The following is a 17,639-nucleotide window of genomic DNA, read 5'->3' as shown; positions in this document are numbered from 1 at the left end:
ATATGTTTTCTTACTTTCTTGTACTGATACTATACCTTTGGTTGTAGCTTGCATGTGCGTGTCCACCAGAAACTTAGACACCCATTAGGCATGTCACTCATAACCTAGCTTTGCTTAGGTGACACATTTTTCATTTCATTTTACGTGTTTATTTCTCCATTCTCAGGAAATGCATGCTTAGGTAGACGATTCCTGAGGATTGTTCCCATTTCACATGATTTTTACTCAAACTTCTTTGGAATTAATGAAAATGGCATAAGAGACCAAGTGCTTGCACTCGGGCGAATTGGGGGTGCTCTCAGACCTTCCCCATTCGTAACCAGGCACGAACCCATATATATTTCTGGTTATCCATTGCACAGAGGATTTGATTTTAGGGTTCCATGGCCTATCCATGGATGGCGACTCTGAGTTCTTTTTAGGTACATCTCGGTTTCGAGCCCTGGCTCCTGATCAGGATGTATCTCATTCGTTTTGTATCGCCACTCGTGCTATGCTGTGAGGGTGGCATCCGTTTCGAGAGTTCCTTGGCAGAGCTCTCCTTCACATTGTGGAGATCTTAGAGGATTGCTGTGGGGACCTCGCGTCCCTCGCCGCACTCGTCCTCTCAGGATCGGGGTCCACAGGCTGGCGACTCTGCTGGGGAGTTCTTGAAACATTGCCTAACTCTTTAAAAATGCCATTTTTATTAACTTTGGAGAAATTTGAGCTAAAATCATTTTAAATGGGAACTCTATCGTTAGAATCCAGGGGCACCAGGTAGGTGCGTAATTAAAACAAAGGATTCACACACTGCACATCATGCATTGTCATATTTTTTATTTTTATTTTTTTTTTTATTATTTTTCATTGTTTTTCATTATTGGCTCCATGGGATAGATTCAATGCGTGCCTGACTGGGATGTTATTACATCCTGATGGTACTGTTGAATCTATTTCCAAGCTATGCGCCAGCGCTGCAGCATATTAAGTATGTTTCATACGCATAGTACCCATTAGATTGAGTCCGGAGCCCTACTTTGTTTTATATATATTATATATATACTTACTGACCTAGTGAAGCCCAACTAGGGAGTACCCGTGTGTATATTGCATTCATATAGGGTCGAACATCTGTTGCTTACACATGTGGAGCCTAGAGGAGCTTTGCCCCATTTGTAGACTAGGGTAGCTCATTTTTACATTGCTACAACACTGTCCTAGTACACTCACCAGTCTGTCTTGAGTCGAGACTTCCTTGACTCCGTTAGATTAGAATTAGGGCTGGTGCCCCTGGTTAGGATTTGTGTGTATGTGTATTTACTTATATATACTGATTATGTATATTATGGTTCTCCTCTTAGTCAGAGATTCCTTATTCCTTTCAGTCGGTTATATCCATTCCGAATTTAGATCTAGATCTAGTCAGTGGATTTTGACCGTCATTACCTTGGCCGAGTTTAGCCCTTGATCTGTTGATTATAGGGTTTGACCCATTGTTGTATATTCTCACCTTTGGTTAGTCCATCTGTTGATCACCCTTCTCTAGTAACCGTTATTCATACCTTTCGATTGAGCTAGGGTGATCCCTTGTATAGTCGTTATACTGCCGGATTTTATCCAGAACATTTTGAGCATGACGGCTACTCTTTAGAGTCTGTTTACTTAGTCTGGACCTTGACCTCCTCGTATAGCCGTTATGCTGCTGGATTTTATCCAAAAGCATGTTAAGCATGATTGTTATCCTTTGGAGTCAGTCTGCCTTGTCTTGATTTTCATGTATACATCATTCAGTAGGATTAAATCCTTACCCGTTTTGTCTTGAGATCTGGCCGATAGCTCGTTTGCTGTCCTTATGACCATGATCTACCATTTCTGATCATATTGATCGTACAGTTGTTGATATCCATCATTCAGATTTTAGATCTGGTCTTTGGCCCTACTTTTGTCATTCTTATGGCCATGGTCTATTATCTGAGCCATTGATTTTTCATTGATCCATGTTTACCTATCATATATCTTTTACCCTTGGATCATATCGAAATCATTAATGGAAAAGTTTGATCTTACCTGTATTCTTTGAGTGCATGATCATTGCTGAGATCGAAATTTATTTTGATTAGGGATGTTTATCGTTCCTGACTCTTTCATTCCCAAAAAGAAGAGCAGTTATACTCAAATGAGACTTCAAGGTGTGGATTGAGAATTCATTGAAACCCTGTTGATGTATGTCATATTATCACTGTCTATTTTTCCTTGACCTTTATAGACAGTATTTCTTTGATTTTCAGAATAAAATACCCTTTGGTGTATTTCAAGATTACTCTTTTCTCTATTTGTTCAGAATCTTTATCCCATGACTATTGATCTAGTGTGTGTGCTTCCAAGTCAAGAGTCTGTGTTTAGCGAAAGACCATTCTTTCTAAAGACTGACCATTTCCAATCATACTTGATCCAGGCAGTCTATTGTTTTACCCACATTGTCAACATAAGCCTTTTGTTGCCCCATTTAACCTAGACCTTGTGGAGTTGCTTTTTCTGGGATTTCTACTCCGGGATTGAACTTTATAGTTATCATTATCATGAGGAAAGGTGTATCACCTATAAGCTTTCAGTGTCAGTTCACTACCTTTGAAGAAGTGTCCTGTATCTTTAGATTTGTCTTTTATTGAGCGTACATCAACTTTCTTCTCTCTAAGTTGAAAAAGTTCAGTTACGTAGATGTTAAAAGAAAAAAAAAATGAAGTCATGTCTGTCAGTCTTTCTTATACAGAGTCAGTGTTCTGTTTTCTGTCAGAACTGATGAAGAGCCCATCGAGGCGCGTCAAAAATCATCAATGTACTTACAGTCTTCAATTCCATAAAATGGTTGATTTCGTATCTTTGATACTCTATGATTCACTCTTAGATCTAATGTTTAAATAACTAAAGACCCCCTTCTCGGATGAGAATGCAGACGAAATTCACCTCGAGATCTGAAAGATGGTCAAACGAGAGGAAGAGCGTCGAGCATAGCCACTTAAAGAAGAAATCGAAGCCATTGATAGAGGTATCGAAATCCGAAACTCGGGATGGATGTATTGGAAAAACTTTATCTCCTAAGGAGCGCAAAGAATTGATAAACCTGTTTAGAGGGGTTTGAGGTAGTTTTGCTTGATCCTATAAGGATAAACCAGGGGAATGCCCTGTCGTTGATCAAAGCAAGACTTCATCTGCTTTAGACATCCAGTTGAGGAATAAAATTTTAAAGAGATAAGCGTCAGGCATCCTGTGGAGCTGATGAGATATTGAGAGAAGATTTTCAGACAGAGTTATGGAATCTTGAGCATAAATTCAAGATCTTTGAGACGGGAGTGGAGCACAGTGGTTGAAGTTTTGCCAGAAAACCACCAGACTCCTCAAAAAAAAAAAAAAATTCAAAGGCTTTGAACCTTAAACAAAAGGGCTTGTACATCAAATACATCAGGAGGCCATCCTTGATCGTTTGAGCTTTTATAGCCAAAATCCTAATGTTTTAAAATCCATTTGTAAACCCTTTGGGCCAAAAGCAAAATTAAAACAACTTCTTTTCAAACACATTATAAACCCGGGGCATTTATGCACCCGAACTACGTCGGACCTGATCCCCACCTCTTCAGGGGTACGTAGGCAACTTGATTAATTCAAGTTCGGTCAAACCTTGGGATAAAATCTCTTTCAAATTTTGAAGCTAAATGCTAAACCATTCTTTGAAAAATCCCAAAGCGAACTACGCGGATCTGATCCTCCATCTTTGGGGTACGTAGGTAGTCTGGCTAGACCAGATTCGGTTCAAATCTTTAGAACCTTAGGTATTCAACCCTTTCGAACCCAAGCCCACCTAGAAAGTCCTTCTGGTGAAACAAGCAAAGGTTCGAGGCGAATGAAAAGAAAAACAGAAAGAAAAGAATGAGAGTCTGAAGACCCACTAGGTTGAAAACCCGAAAGGGCGGCCTAGAGATATACATTTGCTAAGTTAACAGCCAAAAGAGTTAGCTTATGCAAAAAGTCAGGGTAGTGGTCTGCTGGATTGAAAACTTGAAGAGGTAATCCAGTCAAGGGCAAAGACTTCCCATGAACAGTTGAGTTGAATAGAAGCAGAAGGAGTTCCTCAGTTACGTAGAATTCCCAAGTTTGAGTACAAGCAAAAGTTGAGATAAGTGGTCTTTCAGACTGAAAGCTTGGAAAGCAAAAGTTATGACTTCTTTTGAAGAGAGAAATCAGGGAGACGGAGAAGCCACCTCTGCACAGGGCAGAATCCTGGAATCCGAGTAGTGTCAGCGAGACTTATTTTGACACCTTTTTAAACTAGGGGCATTAAGACCGAGCAATCCGAAAGGGGTAATAACCATGACGGAGAACCCGATGGAGGAAATTAGGCCATCTTGACATAGTTTTTTAGACTACTCTGAGAGTGGCTGACCTTACCATTAAAAAATGATACATTTGATTTAAGAGTGAATCAAAATTTAGTCAAATCATTTGAATATTGTAAGTCTTCTTTGAAAGAGTCTTCAGGAGTCTGTTCCTTGTTTATCATTGTTTTCTTTTAGAATCAAAAGTGTTTGGCACTGGAGAGAATGGGTGTATACCTTCCAAAGTGAAAAGAAAATTCAAAGTAGATCCTGGTTTAAGAATCAAAGAAGGGCAAGAGATTTTTTATTCTGACCTGCCTGAAACATCAAAGCCTCAAACACTGAGCAAAATGAAGAATTCTTACGTTCAGCCTTTGTAGAGTTGGTTTTACCACTATACCAAAGAAAGAACCCATGCAAACTCAAATTTTTTCTACTTACCTTGGTTCTGCCTTCTTAAGACTTTGTCATGGAAGCACATCATACTAGGGGCATCTTTTATGACTTGCGTCATAAAAGATATTACACAATGATAACTGGGATATCTATTCTTAGCAAATAGAAACCAGAGAAGCTTGAACATACTCTTTGAGTTGAATTCCTTGATCCAATTGTTTCTTTTAGAGTCAGTTTCAGAAACTTAAATTCCCAGCGGAGTATAAAATCTACTCCTGCATACTTCAAACCTCATCAGAATGCTTCTCACCTGTTAAAGAGAGTCAGCACCTGAAAATCTCATCAATCTATTTGAGTTTTGCTTTCAGAAAAGATCATGCGCTCCTAGTTATTCTTGGTAAGAGATGACTGGCCCATTAGTGAAATTGATCAAAGATGGTAAATTCTTCATTCCTTTTGAAAGATTTTAACAGAGTTTGAAATTACCGAACTTGCGTTACGCGGTTTGGTCTTTTTGAAAGATTTTAACAGAGTTTGAAATTACCGAACATGTGTTACACAGTTTGGTCGTTTTGAAAGTTTTTAACAGAGATAGAAATTACTGAACCTGTGTTACACGGTTTGGTCCTTTTGAAAGATTTTAATAGAGATGGAAATTATCGAACCTGTGTTACACGGTTTGGTCTTTTTGAAATGTTTTAATAAGGAAAATATTTCCGATCCTGTGTTACACGGATTGGTCTTTTCTTCCTTCTCCCGGGTATTTAGTACCCCGATGATTAGTAGTGTAATGTCAAGTAGTGACTTACCTAATCATCGTTCCGCAATGTGCAGCTTCTTAACGAGTTAGGAGTCATGTGTATCTGCGAAGAGGTTTGTAGGGGACTGTTTAGCAGGACCTACGAATTTGGGTTTATGTGGAACTGTTTAGCAGAACCGCGTGATCCAGAGTGATTCGCTACCTTGAAAGAGAGGAGTCAGAGTTACTCGGATAGTTAAACAGATTTATTTTCAGTAATGATCTGTATAACTATCGCTAGGCTTGAGACTTAGTCTCGCCTCTGGTACTTAGTACCCAGATGATTAGTAGTGTAATGTCAAGTGGTGACTTACCTAATCATCGTCCCGCAATGTGCAGCTTCCTAACGTGTTAGGAGTCATGTGTATCTGCGAAGAGGTTTGTAGGGGACTGTTTAGCAGGACCTACGAATTTGGATTTACGTGGAACTGTTTAGCAGAACCGCATGATCCGGAGTGATTCGCTACCTTGAAAGAGAGGAGTCAGAGTTACTCGGATAGTTACACAGATTTATTTTCAGCAATGATCTGTATAACTATCGCTGGGCTTGAGACTTAGTCTCGCCTCGGGTATTAGAAGTTTGAGTTTAGCTTGAATATTCGATTACCCTAATAATTGGTCGAGTCTTTGACTGATCGGCATGATTTAAAAAAAAAAAAAAAAAAAAAAACTCTTTGAGTGTTTGGTTTTGAACTTGTTTTGGACGAGTTTCAATACATTGGTCTTTGGCCTATTTTTGTAGGTTTCTAAAAAGAAAAAAAACTCTTTGAGTGTTTGGTTTTGAACTTGTTTTGGACGAGTTTCAATACATTGGTCTTTGGCCTATTTTTGCAGGTTTCTAAAAAGGAAAAACTCTTTGAGTGTTTGGTTTTGAACTTGTTTTGGACGAGTTTCAATACATTGGTCTTTGGCCTATTTTTGCAGGTTTCTAAAAAGGAAAAACTCTTTGAGTGTTTGGTTTTGAACTTGTTTTGGACGAGTTTCAATACATTGGTCTTTGGCCTATTTTTGCAGGTTTCTAAAAAGGAAAAACTCTTTAAGTGTTTGAGTTTGTGCTTGTCTTAGACAAATTGCAACGTGGTTTCTAAGAAAAAAAAATGAAAGCTCTTTGAGTAATTGAAGTGATTGGTTTGTTTGTTTGGTTTGTGCTCTTTGAGCAATTGTTATGTGTACTTTGGCTTAGCCTGATATATAAAAAAAAAAAGAAAAAGAAAAAATGTTTGTGTTTTTGTAATCGTTCGTTCGTTTTTTATTAATTAGTCGAGTCATGAGTATTAGGGAGAGACTATCTCTTTGAGATGTCTTAGTTGCCGAGTTAAGAGTCGGTGAGAGACTATCTCCCTATTGTTAGTAGAGTTTTATCTTTGTGAATATCGTTTTAAAACTGAAAACCCAAAAATTTGCTTTGTTTTGGTTTCGGGTCAGTCAAAATGTGTCGTCTGTTCAGCTTTGCCATTCGCGTGTTACACACGCTCTGCCAAAGAGGGGCATCTGTAGACACCCCATTTTGACCGGACCCAAGTTCGCTATGCTTGGGAGAAACCCCATCCGATCATTTCCGCCATGTTTCGCATTTTTCCGTGAGAGGTTGAGAGAGATTATTCATAAGAATCCAAGCGAGGGAGAATTTGGACCTGTTTGGTGGGCCCGCATTGAACATTTGTTTAAAATTCGAATCAACCGAGGGCCCACATTGTGGGGCCCACGTTGTGGGGCCCGCGTTGTGGGGCCCACATTGTGGGGCCCACATTGTGGGGCCTCAGTAGGGCCTCTTGTGAGGCCTCTTATGAAGAACAATAATGATGGATTCTCCACTAAAGAAACATGATGGGCCCTCCACTAAGAACAATAATGATGGATTCTCCACTAAGAAACATGATGGGCCCTCCACTAAGAACAATAATGATGGATTCTCCACTAAGAAACATGATGGGCCCTCCACTAAGAAGAATGATGATGGATTCTCCACTAAGAAACATGATGGGCCCTCCACTAAGAAGAATGATGATGGATTCTCCACTAAGAAACATGATGGGCCCTCCACTAAGAAGAATGATGATGGATTCTCCACTAAGAAACATGATGGGCCCTCCACTAAGAAGAATGATGATGGATTCTCCACTAAGAAACATGATGGGCCCTCCACTAAGAAGAATGATGATGGATTCTCCACTAAGAGGGACAACATGATGAGCTCTCCACCAACACATCTCTCTCTCTCTCTTTCTCTCCCTATATATATCTTCCTTCCCATCCATAAAAAAGGAGGAGAAAAAAAGGAGATTTACCTTCCATTATCTCTTTCTCTTCCATTATCTCTTCCAATCACTCCCTCAAATCCCTTTCCCTATATTCTTCTTCCATTATCTCTCCCAATCACCTCCCAATCCTTCCCTCTAAGAGAAAGCGAAAGACGGCGGATCGGATCGGCGGCGGCAAGATCTTCACCACAGGTAGGTGCATTTTTCTCAAAATATTTCTGTATTTTTCCGAATTTTTCTGATTTTTTCCGCAAATTGTGTTTTAAAAATAGAAAACTCTTCAAAAAAACATCTTTTGACGAAGAAAAATTAAATTATATACCAACCAGATTCCAAATTTAATTCAATTTCGTGGGAAATTAATATGGTACTGATTCATTTTACCATGAATTTTTAAGGATTTTTGGAGTTTATTTGGTATATTATTTAATGCTTTCTTTGAAAATTATCAGATTTTGTGAGACTTGTTACTGACATCAAATCACCCTTAAAATTCTTAAAACTTTTACAGTAGTCTTATCTTCCATATTTCTTGTTACTGTAAAATTTTCGAGTGATTTGGATCTGTTTTCATATGGGATGTAGTGTTAATTCTTATTCTGGTCTGAAAATTGTAAAATCCGAAATCGGTAGTAAATAGTCTTTATAATTTATGAAATTCTCACCGCATGCTCATTTTATTGATATCTTATTTCTGTAGAAATTTCATAGAATTTATATGTCTATTTCTTGTAGTTTCTGTGTTAATTTGGCAATCTGGTCATTTAATTGTTAAATCAAGATTAAATATGAATTTAATGTAAAAATCTGCAAAACTCATCTATTAAGCTACATACATTCCCATCTTGCTGCTGTAGAAATTTCAACTCATTTCGAATTCGTTTGCAATAATTTCACTTGTAAAATCATTCATATGCTTAAAATTGATACAATCCATTGAAAATTTGAAATTAATTACTACCAAGTGATTTTCAACATTCGAAATTCGAAATTAAAATTGATAAAATCCATTGATAAAATCACATTTACTCAAACTTAATCTAACAAAACCTGAAGGTATCATAGATTGCGCGAACTTATTGCACACACTTACATCACTTGCATCTAAACCCCTGCATCTCACATGCACACACGTCCTATTTTAGGAACCCGGAGTGTTATCTAGCATGGTTGACTGGGATTTCATCACCTGGTGCCTCTGTGCTAGAGAAGCATTCCACCCTTAGCCTAGTACCTTTATGGTACGTAAACGGATCTCTTGTTCACGTACTGATACGCCGGACACTGGTACAGTATATCGAACATGGATTCGCGCTAAGGGAACTCTTGGCCTTACCCCTAGATTAACCCACACATGCATGTAGTATACGAACACATGTGCATCACGTGTGTGAGCCTAGTTTAGGATATCCTACCCATTTGTGTCTAGATTAGGCCGTAGTCCATCTTCCAATGGCTACGATCGGTCCTAGGTACACAAACAAAGTCATGAGTCGAGATCCTTTCTCCACTCCGCTAGATTAGGGTTAGGGTTGATGCCTTCAGGTAACACTGATAAAATGTGCGAAGATTAAAAAACTTTTCCTTTGGGGTTAGGATGTAAATCCCATTCATTTCCAAAGATCTCATAGGATTAGTCATTCATGATCCATCCGTTGAAAGCAATCTTATGCTATCTCATTTCAACTTGATCACAGATTTTCAATCTTATATTATCTGATTTGACTCGTGTTTTCATCTCTTTTAGAGAGTCTTTGACTCATTTATCCTTTAGTTGGTGTTAGTGGAGTCTTTGACTCGTGTTTCTTTTCCTTTAGAGAGTCTTTGACTCATATATCCTTTAGTTGGTGTTAGTAGAGTCTTTGACTCGTGTTTTCATCTCTTTTAGAGAGTCTTTGACTCATTTATCCTTTAGTTGGTGTTAGTAGAGTCTTTGACTCATGTTTCTTTTCCTTTAGAGAGTCTTTGACTCATTTAGCCTTTAGTTGGTGTTAGTAGAGTCTTTGACTGTGTTTCTTTTCCTTTAGAGAGTCTTTGACTCATATATCCTTTAGTTGGTGTTAGTGGAGTCTTTGACTCGTATTTTCATCTCTTTTAGAGAGTCTTTGACTCATTTATCCTTTAGTTGGTGTTAGTGGAGTCTTTGACTCGTATTTCTTTTCCTTTAGAGAGTCTTTGACTCATATATCCTTTAGTTGGTGTTAGTGGAGTCTTTGACTCGTATTTTCATCTCTTTTAGAGAGTCTTTGACTCATTTATCCTTTAGTTGGTGTTAGTGGAGTCTTTGACTCGTATTTCTTTTCCTTTAGAGAGTCTTTGACTCATATATCCTTTAGTTGGTGTTAGTGGAGTCTTTGACTCGTGTTTTTCATCTCTTTTAGAGAGTCTTTACTCATTAATCCTTTAGTTAATGTTAGTGGAGTCTTTGACTCGTGTTTCTTTTCCTTTAGAGAGTCTTTGACTCATTTATCTTTTAGTTGGTGTCATTGGAGTCTTTGACTCGTGTTTCCGTTTTTAGAGAGTCTTTGACTCATCTGTTTCATTTGCAGTATTATTAGAGAGTCTTTGACTTCGTTATCTCATTTCAGTGTTATCAGTTGCTCTTATTAGAGAGTCTTTGACTCGTTTATCCTTTAGTCGCTTTTATTAGAGAGTCTTTGACTCATTTATTCTCCAGTTACTGTCATTAGAGAGTCTTTGACTCATTTGCTCTTATAATAGTATTATTAGAGCATAATTGATTTGCCGTAAGTGTTTGATAGGTAGAGAGTTCGTTTCGAACTACGTTGGCTTGATCCTCTTCCACGAGGTACGTAGTGCAGCTTGGGATCCACATCCCAAGTCCAGCCAAACTTTTAAAAATAAACATTTTAAACCTTTGAAAATTACAAAAATATTCAAACCATTTTCGAAAAGATCTTCCTTTAGAGTTAGGAGTGTGTCCTAGCTGTTTAGGTTGTGTTCTAGAGTTAGGAGTTTGTCTTGATTTGTATTGATATGGTATGTCCTGTCGTGTGAGTGTCCCTAGAGTTAGGAGGCCTCGAGTCGATCGGTTAGACATTTAGTCGAACCGATGGCTAGACTAGGCATATAGTCAGCCCGTGGTTTTCATTAGGTTGCACAGCCTAGTTACACATAGGATTGTAGGAACCACCTGCATTAGCCTAAGGCTAATCAACTTGCATTAGTTAGGGCATATAGGGTGTCCTAAAATCCACAATTCACTGGAATTTTAATAATCATACAAGAAGCTTTAATAACTGGTTCGGTCTTTTAGATCGAGTCTAGGATAGAGGGCTAGATGTCTTAGGCATCATAATTTAGAATAGGGCATCGAACTACGTGGGCTCCGATTCTTCCCGAGGCCGGGATACGTAGCGCAGCTAGGATGGATGGCCATTCTGGTCCGAGTCCAGTCCTGCATTAGAGTTAGGACTTGTCTTGTCCCGTCATACATAGCATAGATTTGTGTCTCATGTTTTGATATGTTTTCTTACTTTCTTGTACTGATACTATACCTTTGGTTGTAGCTTGCATGTGCGTGTCCACCAGAAACTTAGACACCCATTAGGCATGTCACTCATAACCTAGCTTTGCTTAGGTGACACATTTTTCATTTCATTTTACGTGTTTATTTCTCCATTCTCAGGAAATGCATGCTTAGGTAGACGATTCCTGAGGATTGTTCCCATTTCACATGATTTTTACTCAAACTTCTTTGGAATTAATGAAAATGGCATAAGAGACCAAGTGCTTGCACTCGGGCGAATTGGGGGTGCTCTCAGACCTTCCCCATTCGTAACCAGGCACGAACCCATATATATTTCTGGTTATCCATTGCACAGAGGATTTGATTTTAGGGTTCCATGGCCTATCCATGGATGGCGACTCTGAGTTCTTTTTAGGTACATCTCGGTTTCGAGCCCTGGCTCCTGATCAGGATGTATCTCATTCGTTTTGTATCGCCACTCGTGCTATGCTGTGAGGGTGGCATCCGTTTCGAGAGTTCCTTGGCAGGGCTCTCATTCACACGTGGATGATCCAGAGGACGGTGTGGGGGCCTGTCCCCTCACCTCATCGTATCCTCTCCGGATCGGGGTCCACACAAGGTAAGTAGGAAAAATTTGTGTTTGCATGGGTTCTTTCTTTGGTATAGTGGTAAGACCATCTCCACAAAGGCTGAACCCAAGAATTCTTCATTTTACTCATTGCTTGAGGCTTTGGTATTTCAGGCAGGTCTGAATAACAAATATCTTGCCCTTCTTTGATTCTTAAACCAGGATCTAATCTAGATTTTTCTTTACATTTCGGAAGGTGTACACCTATTCTCTCCAGTGCCAAACACTTTTGATTCTAAAAGAAAACAATGATAAACAAGGAACAAACTCCTGAGGACTCTTTCAAGCAAGACTTACAATATTCAAGGGACTTGACTAAATTTTGATTCACTCTTAAATCAAATGTATCATTTTTTAAATGGTAAGGTCAGCCACTCTCAGAGTAGTCTCAAAAACTATGTCAAGATGACCTAATTTCCTTCATCGAAATCTCCGTCATGGTTATACCACCTTCGGATTGCTCAGTTTCAATGCCCTTAGTTTAAAAAGATGTCAAAGTAAGTCTCGTCGACACTACTCGGATTCCAGGATCCTGCCCTGCGTAGAGGTTGCTTCTCCGTCTCTTTGATTTCTCTTTTCGGAAGAAGTCAAAATTAATGTCTTCCAAGTTTTCAGTCTAAAAGACCACTTATCTCAACTTTTGCTTTCCAAGCTTTCAGTCTAAAAGACTACTTATCTCAACCTTTGCTTTCCAAGCTTTCAGTCTAAAAGACTACATATCTCAACTTTTATTTTCCAAGCTTTCAGTCTAAAAGACTACTTATCTCAACTTTTGCTTTCCAAGCTTTCAGTCTAAAAGACTACTTATCTCAACTTTTGTTTGCACTCAAACTTGGGAATTCTACGTAACAGAGGAACTCCTTCTGCTTCTATTCAACTCAACTTTTCATGGGAAGTATTTGCCTCTGACTAGATTGTCTCTTCAAGTTTTCAATCCAGCAGACCGCTACCCTTACTTTACATAAGCCAATCACTTTGGTTATTGACTTAGCAAGAAAATGACTTTATCTAGGCCGCCCTTTCGGGTTTTCAACCTAGCGGGTCTTCAAACTCTCATTCTTTTTTTTTTGTTTTTCTTTTCATTCGCCTCGAACCTTTGCTTGTTTCACCAGAAGGACTTTCTAGGTGGGCTCGGGTTCAAAAGGGTCGAATCCCTAAGGTTCTAAGGATTTGGACCGAATCTGGTCTAGCCAGACTACCTACGTATCCCAAAAATGGAGGATCAGATCCGCGTAGTTCGCTTTGGGATTTTTCAAAGAATAGTTTAGCATTTAGCTTCAAAATTTTTAAAAGGGACTTTATCCCTAGGTTTGACTGAACTTGAATTAATCAAGTTGCCTACTTACCCCTGAAGAAATGGGGATCAGGTCCGACGTAGTTCGGGTGCATAAATGCCCCGGGTTTATAATGTGTTTGAAAAGAAATTGTTTAATTTTACTTTTGGCCCAAAGGGTTTATAGAAGGATTTTTAAACGTTGGGATTTTAGCTATAAAGGCTCAAACGTCCAAGGATGGCCTCCTGATGTATTTGGCGTACAAGCTCTTTTGCTTAAGGTTCAAAGACTTTGATTTATTTTTATTTTTTCGAGGAGTCTGACGGCATGTTAGGCAAAACTTCAACCACTGTGCTCCGCTCCCATCTCAAAGATCTTGAATTTATGCTCAAGATTCCACAACTCCTTGTCTGAAAATCTTCTCTCAGTATCTCATCAGCTCCACAGGATGTCTGATGCTTATCTCTTTAAAATTTTACTCTTCAACTGGATGTCTAAAGCAGATGAAGTCTTGCTTTGCTCAACGACAGGGCATTCCCCTAGTTTATCCTTATAGGATCAAGCAATACCACCTTAAACCCCTATAAACAGGTTTATCAATTCTTTGCGCTCCTTGGGAGATAAAGTTTTGCCAATCCATCTTTCCCGAGTTTCGGATTTCGATACCACTATCGATAGCTTCGATTTCTTCTTCAAGTGGCTATGTGTGGGACCCCAATCCCGCGAGAGGGGTGGGGCGCGAGCTGCCACACTCTCTCTTGGTCTCTCGTACCCACGTGATTGGCGTGTGCTCTTTTATTATTGATTTTAATTCGTCTTTTATGTGAACTTGGGACCACTAAGGTAATCCGAATTTCACACAAAAGAGAGTGACAGAGTCGCCACCTAGATGTGGGATCTAGGACCCATAATTAACCAGAAATCTAGACTCGTTACCTGGTTATAAGAATGGAAGGTATGTGGAGTTATCCACCACATGCACCATTCCTGCCCGATAATCGGTCTTCAATTCCAAAAGTTAACTCTTTTGAATTTCGTTTAAATGGCTCATTTAACTCTATGTTAGTGTGCTAACTATGTGACATGCATCCTATGATCTAATTTCAATGTAGATCCTAAATGTGTATCTTGATTTCTTTATTTGTTTGAATTCAATCTAAGTGAATGTTCTCCTAAAATTCTAATTTCATGGAAAGTCATAAGTGATTTAATTAAGAATTTACAAGAAAATTAATATACAAAACCCCACAATTTGTTGTGGAGCCGACTCGTGATTGGTATGCCATCAGACATCCAAGCTGCTTACGTACCCAAGCCTCACTGGGATCAGAGTCGACGTAGTTCGGTGCACCTAAGCTAAGCTACTTATGCCTAACTCAACTAAGACACCGACCTAGACTGGATTAACTGTTTCAACAGTTTTAAGAGAAGTTATTTAATTCGAGTTGAGGATTTTATTATCCTAGGATTTCATCTAAGATGCTATATGATCCTATCTAAATGCAAATTGTCCCTTAGAGTAATGCAGGTTAACCTACATCCTAGGTAACTAGGCTTGTCCTAGGGAAAGATTGGGTGACTAGTGTGACTAGACCTATGGCACGGTTGCTATCCATAGCAAACGTCCGTGATGAGGCTGAACTCCCAACTCTAGGACTCCTTAAAACCTAGGACACGACATGACGTAAGTATTCCTAAATAGGGCTCTGATGGTTCTTATGACAGAAACCGTAATCCAACGGTTCCGAGAGACATGAGGTAAATCGATTCAAGTTCTTGAAGTTAATGAATTTCAGATTTCAAGGATTTTTGGTTTCTGGACATTTAAAGAATACCAAAGGTTCTATGGTTCACCAATTTCGGCCTCGAATAGCATCCACGGAAGGGAATCGTGCGCTCTTTCCTTGTGCAATCTAATACTTAAGTTATAGCACCTTATTGCCTGGCATATCTCAGGATTTCCGTGGACAGTAAACCTCGGAGCCAATAACATGCTATAGCTTAAATATTCAAATTGTCAAAGATCGATTGCAATTGAGATACGATTATGGATGCACTGGCCATTTTATCAGAGAAATCTAAGGATCCTAATATTTATGTTTCGATGGATTAAGGAATGAACATGTGACAGAAATTTAAGGTTCTTTAAAAATTTTCATAATGATTTTTGATTAATTTCAATTTTTAATGGATTTTATCAATTTCAGACCGCTTGAGTGATTTTACAAATGAACTCATTGCAAAAAAATTCGAAATGAACTGAAATTTCTACAGTAACAAGATAGGAATGAATGTAGCTTACTAGAAAATTTTTACTGATTTTTATATTAAGCTCCTATTAATTTTTGATTTAATAACAATACGACCAGATTGTTAAATTTACACAGAAACTCTTAGAAATAGAAATCTAAATTCATTGAAATTTCTACCGTAATAAGATATGAGTGAGCATAGTACGCTGTGAAAGTTTCATGAATTTTAGATACTATTTACTATCAATTTCGGATTTTTTAATTTGCAGACCAGGTTATGAATTTAGACTACATCTCTTAGGAAACAAATTCCGAAGCAATTGAAAATTTTACAGCAGCATGAAATATGGAATATAAGACTACTGTAAAAATTTTAATTATGATTTGATGTTAAGAAAAAATCTCACAAAATCTGATTGTTTTCAAAGAACATATCAAATAATATATCAAATAAAATCATAAAATCATTAAAAATTCATGGTAGAATATATCAGCATCATATTATTTTTCCACTAAATTTCATTAATTTTAAAATCTATTTGGTATATTTTTCATTTTTCTTCTTCAAAAAGATATTTTTGAAGGGTTTTCTATTTTTAAAATATGATTTTTGAGAAAATTACGACTTCGAAAAATGTCCTTTAACATTGTTCTGATGTGATGAATATAAAATTTTTTTAATATCCCACAAAATAGATCATCCTGAGATAGCTATTTTTTCCAATTTCTTAATTTCTCAGTCATTATTTTAAATGAAATTCCGTTCTTCACTCGAATTCTCAAAATCCTTTGATCCAATGTCCGATCCGATCCGATGGTTCTTTTAGTCTACTTAAACAGATCATTGTATTAAACTTCGAGACGAATCAGACTTGAAACACTCATGTAAAACATGATTTTGAGCATACCCATATAATATTGAATTAAATACAATTTAATGCTAGAATCATGCGAAAATATATAACAAAATACAGAACAATTCTGGAAAAATCTGAGAATAGTGCACCTACCTTTGGTCGAGATCCTCGCCGAATCCAAGAGCAGAAGAATCCGAAAAAAACTCGCCGACGTGCAATCCGATCCGACTTCTTTCTCTTTTTCTTCCTTTGTTTTCACCACTTTGATTCGCTAATCCAACGGCTCAAAATCCTCGCTCAAGAAATCCTTTGATGACGTTGTTGTCGATAAGCTTGCTCTCAAGAAACCAATTCCACCGATCTTGAAGATAAAGAATTCGACAATATGGATGTGATCCAAAGGGGATTCGGCTTCAAGACTAGAATGAAGGATGCCCTCGGCCACTAAGAATGTAATCCAAACGAATTTCGACCACCACCTCCAGAGAGTGTGATTTGTGTGTTGTCTTAGAAAGAGGGAGAGAGAGCTTTACACCTCTAAAAAAAAAAACCTCCTTTCTGGTAAAAACCTCCCATTTTTATCAGAGGATTGCCAATGACATGCTTGCCTTTTTTGCAAAAATAGCAGGTTGATATGTTTGGAAACAATCGAAAGCAAGCTTGGGTGTATTTCCCAAGTAAGAAAACACGTTTCCCTTTTTCCAATTTTTGTAGCTATTTTTAGAAAACCAATTTAGATAGAAGCTAATGTTGGGCAGCCATCCCTCGCTTGCCATCTCCTTCTTTTCTTATCAGGTGAAAATCTCCAAATTACCAAATAGGTGCGAGAGAGAAAGTAGCAACTTTCCCTAAAGTAGCTGCACATGTCTTTCTAACAAAAATCAAAATCCACTACATGCATATCTTTGTGAAATATTTATAGAATTTTACCATCAAAGTCCTTTTACATGTCAATCTCTTTATTCCCAATTGAGGTTCGAATAAAGCAAGACCACCCACACAATTCTATTCACATAGGATCGATTCCCTGTGGGGCCCACATTAGATTGAGGAGTTTTTAAATTGGGGAAAGAAAGTTGGATCTGTTTCCCATGGCTAAGTCAGTTATGCTTGTTTTGCAAGTGGGTCCTATCAAATTAATGCAAATTTTCCTCTCTTTCGAAAGAGATATATCCCCTCATTCATAGCATGATCTAAACAGTCCAAGTGACGGGCCATTGCTTTAAATGGGATGCGCCCTTTAAATCATTCCCTTGAGATGATCCAAGCCATCCAATTGATATGCCACAATGTAAATTGGTTGTCCTTCCAAAGCCATTTTCATAGGCTC

This window comes from Tasmannia lanceolata, unplaced genomic scaffold (genome assembly GCF_043159265.1).
Source record: "Tasmannia lanceolata isolate RefF3 unplaced genomic scaffold, GAP_Taslan_0.1 ptg000002l, whole genome shotgun sequence".
Lineage (NCBI taxonomy): Eukaryota > Viridiplantae > Streptophyta > Magnoliopsida > Canellales > Winteraceae > Tasmannia > Tasmannia lanceolata.
The sequence above is the reverse complement of the archived record's forward strand: the minus strand, read 5'-3'. Positions refer to the sequence as shown.